Source organism: Morone saxatilis, unplaced genomic scaffold (genome assembly GCF_004916995.1).
Source record: "Morone saxatilis isolate NCDOM2014 unplaced genomic scaffold, NCSU_SB_2.0 Contig24, whole genome shotgun sequence".
NCBI lineage: Eukaryota > Metazoa > Chordata > Actinopteri > Moronidae > Morone > Morone saxatilis.
In genome coordinates, this window is record NW_023339807.1 from 20472639 (window position 1) to 20477282 (window position 4644).

At 35.7% G+C, this 4644-nt stretch overlaps 1 long non-coding RNA gene across 1 annotated transcript; it reads right to left on the bottom strand.

The window, feature by feature from the left end:
• Positions 1–249: 249 nt before the first annotated feature.
• On the bottom strand, positions 250–4027 carry LOC118336201. The gene is made up of 6 exons (XR_004797096.1): positions 3793–4027; positions 2323–2340; positions 2036–2065; positions 1705–1749; positions 1383–1439; positions 250–901 (listed from the first exon to the last, which is right to left on the bottom strand). It is a non-coding gene; the product is annotated as an uncharacterized LOC118336201 (long non-coding RNA).
• Positions 4028–4644: the final 617 nt, after the last annotated feature.

Here is a 4644-nt window from a genome sequence, read left to right on the forward strand (position 1 = left end):
ATATCGACACATCAGATTGTAGAAAATGCTGTAAAGACCCAACGTACAGCGACTGACCTCTGCAATAAGGAGAATGACCTTAAAATGGATGCTCTACCAAGATGGAGTACAGTTAGTTTGGTGACAGTTGGTGGTTAAGATCACTATCACACCATGAAGGCAGACTGGGATTGTCTCTGCCTACCTGAAACATGGCTACCTCCTTTTTAAAACAAACTTATTTAATGAAACTTTAACAACACCAAAGAAGACATTTTGACAATTTTTATTCAAGAACATTTAGATCAACCATTGAAGTCAGAAAAGTGTCCTTTTCCCCTAACAGAAACATAACTTAACATAACTTTTCATCAGATGACCGGGTTCACATCATATGTTTTTTGGGATGTATCAAACTTTTGACCTAATAACAGTATTTTTCTGTGGCATTTTCAATGACTAGATCTCATGTCAACATACAGTGTTTCAAAACATTTGGTAAGCAATTTTTTTTATTAGTTAAACATTAAAATACAAGGAGATAAAAGGCTAAATTCCTATTCTTCCTCAAATTTTAACAATATGCTTTAGCTGCCTTATAATGTTCAAAATTAGATCCAAAATCCAACTTGGTGGAAAATATCTATTACTCAGCAGTAAAAACAAAACAAAAGAAAAAAGAATTAGACTATCTAAAAATGCCACGTCTACAAGATATGGACGGTAATCATTTTAAAATGGATATGAATGTGACAACAAAGTTTTGTTACATCAAGTGCAAGCCCAAAACAAACCTATAAATGACATTTGTAATATAAAACTTGGTAAAAAATACTTATTTAAAACTGTACAATCACCAAGTACACAGAGTGAGCGCATGAACCGTTATTCATTTGGCGTCAGTGGCTTCGGCCTTTGGCTCCTGGGGACAAAAACATCAAAGTAGCACGGTTACAGAACATGCGTTGGTACATTGTTACTGTGGTCATCATTACGATTTCATCCATTTGATTATATTTGGTGTATTTTATATTGGTGTCTGGAAGTTTTATTAATTCAGACACAGCTATATATATTATATTATATTATATTAGTTAAACACTTGTGCTTTCAAATTAACAGCTGAAATATAATGAAAGTTTTTAAATTATTGTAATAAAAGGGAAACAAATTCAATATGTTTTACGGGATGCTAGCAGCTACGTCCTGAATCGTACAAATACTGAATTAATTCCTTCATATTAATATTACTTATAATATTCATAACATGTTATTGTCCCCTCGACATTAACGAGACATAACTACATTATAAACAGTGCGTTCTGCGAATATGTCCACATTCATTATTTATTAGCACAAATTATCTGCAATAAAATAAGACACATTATGAAACAGAAACCAACCTCAGCCTTGGTGCTCCCATTTTCAGCTTGTTTGGGCTTCTTTGCTTTGGGTGCCCTCTAAAAAAGAAACGACAAGACACTTGATCAGTAAGAGATTAAAACTTTTCCAGCCAACATACAATGATCACAGGCGTCAGAATGAAGAATAAAATCATGTGTACCAAAAACATCTAAACTGATTCTCAAGTAAGGTATTTTCCCCAGTCGCCTCGGAACGGGGGCAAACTTAATTTCCCTTCAAGGAACTCGAGGCCACGAATCAGTTTCACATGTGACCAACAGAGATGTACTGTTGAGTTATAACGTTTCATCAGTTTCACACCTTTGCAACAGCCTTCTTCTTCTCCACTGCTGCAGGTTTAGGTTTCTGAAAAACAAGATAATATATTCATCAAAGGGCGCCTAACGGTCGATTACACAACAAATTTATACATTGATGTTTTATATTGTAATCACAAAAGAGGATTCAAAAGTTAAGTGTGCAGTTTTGATAAATATATCAGTGTAGCTAGACAGCATGGTGGGGTTATGCATGTTTCAATTTCATGGTTTAGTTAATCCTGTTAGCGGACAACTAACTTTTGGACGAGGAACAAGAATAACGACAAAGCAAAACAGCAGTCTTGATTAACTGCGTTTCTATAAAAGCTCACCTTCGCCAGTCGCTGGGAAGTTCTTCTTTCCTATTGAGATAAGACAACGGAAATCGTCAGTGATAATTCCCGATGTAACTTATGTCAAAATTACTTTAAAAAAAAAAAACTTAAAAAAAGTAAAATTACACTAAAAGGCAGAATTTAACCACAAACTATCAAGCTATTTAAGAAGGTAAAATACAAACCTAAATTACTCTCTGATAACACACAGCTGTACAACACTCTTGCAATAATATCAACATAATACTAAATAAATTGTATAATATTAATTATTTTTTACAAACCTCAGGGGGAGTGCTTTTCTGAAAGACAAAGAAAAGAAAAACAACATTAAAATTTTGAACACCACTATTTAATAAAAAAAAATAAAAAAAAACATGACATCTCATAACAACTCAAAACAAACACTATAATCCCCAAAACCTCTCTCCAAAACATCTCCGCAGACATGATCTTGCACAAGCATAAAAACAAACACAAGACCTGAAGGACTAATTTACAAACTACATTTTTTCCCCTCAACGTTTTCCCGCCTATATTTGAATTCAAATTCGGGCTGTCCTGTCACCATGACAGCGCCTTGGCGCCCTGACAGCTTCCTTTGTTTTGTATCAGTGCGCGCCGACAGACAGCTGTTGGGAAACTGATAAGATTACTACTTTACTAATCTGCAGCTACCGCCATATTATGTATGCAACCAAACGAAGGCCTGCAGAGATTGCACGCCGATTAAAATGACATTTCAGTTGATATTTTTAGGCAGAAATATAAATAAACCCCTCTTGTTTTTGTGGCATTATTTTTTTTTCCCACCAAAATTTGATGTATTTTTTAAAAATACCAAACGCGCTGCTACAGGACGGGAATTTGACACACGCTTTGTTAACTTTAATCCCAATAATTAAACAAATATTCACCACGATAAAACACTTAATATCGCCAACACTTGTTAAATTACTCATAAATGTTACGCAGCGGTGTAATTTACAGCAGTGCCATTTAACGCCATTAATTAAATGTTAAAACTAAACCGAATTTTCAACCTGTTTTGAATCAACATGCAGGAACAAGCCTTGACTTTACTTATTCAAAACAGTGAGAGGAAGAAGAAGGAAAAAAAAAATATCCACCTCCCCTCCCCCAACTCCTTCCTCAAATGTTGCAGGTTGTGTTTGCTTGAACTTATTTTGATTGCTCAATTAAAAAACCCCACAATTCTCCCTTTTTACGTGGTGAATCCAGCTCACGAGTTATGCATTCAGTTACACATTTACAGCGTGTATTGGAGGTTTGTTGTTGCGTTTAACCTGTCAATAGTTCACCTCCTCCTCCTCCTCCAGACCCAGTTAAAGAGGGAAAAGACGCCCAATGGTGGCCAGACATTTTGCAAACGCGCAATATCAACCGTTGCACTTGTCCCAAACACAGCTCTGGCGTCGGGGGACGTGAAAATAAAAAACCACGCACGTTAGCGGCCGAGTTTAACACATTAGGGAGATGTTTTTACGCTTCTAGCCAGAGCATAAAGTGTTTTATTTTCGACGAACGAAGAGGGATGCCTCTCTTGTTTGGGGGACCGCCATGGCTGCTAACGCTCGTTGGGGATGATGACGTTCCTCTGATGCACAAATATCAAACGCATTCTAACGTTCACCTCAACTGACCGTCACGAGCGCGATGCATTTGAGGTTTTTTTTTTTAAGAAAATAAATTAAATTAAAAAAATAAATAGTAATAAAAAAAAAGTCTCTTACCTTCGTTTTAACCATGTTGCTGACGGGAATGAACTGGAAAGCTCACGAAGATATGACCGTAAAAAAAACGGGGCTTTTTTTTTTTTTCTTCTTTTTTCGGAGAGATAACAACACGACAACCGACCAGTTGCTGAGTAAAATGGCGAATGTATAATGCAAACGAATGTTTTTGTAGTTTATACACTGAAATATAAGAACGAAACCGGTTTGAACCAGTTTGGTGTTTCCATGCCTCTCATTGGACGAGAGGGGCGTCACGTGATTACAGGCGCCACCCATTTGTTAAAGAGGCAGGAAGCCGCCTGGGGAAAATACTCGCCGTGGCCGCATGGGGGCGCTGTTTCAAAGGTTTCTCATTAAGTTTGTGATCGGAAATTAAAAAAAAACTGTACTGTTAAAACCACAGACATATGACACAGTTAGTTTATGGAGTATTCATAAGTATAAAAGCCCTGGAGGAATGTAGCATAAACGTAAAAGTACATTTACTCAATTACTGTAAGTGCTTTAACTTGAATATTTCCCTTTTATAATTATTATTTCACAACCACATCGAAGGATATTGTTGGCTACTTTTAGTTAGTTTTCAAATTAAACTTTTTTTTTTTATTCAAGCAGGTGTTATATTGTTTATATAGTTTATATTGTGGTAGAATAAACTGTCCAATAGTGTAAAGTGTATATATACATACATATATATAATTTAAACTATTTTATATTTTTAAAAAAGTAGTTAAAATGAGCTCCACCTTGACAACATTAAACTGCTACTTATTTGTTAATACATATATACATATAGTATTAGGGGCTGCAGTGGCTGTCTGTAGGAACTTGGCTTGGGAACCGGAGGGT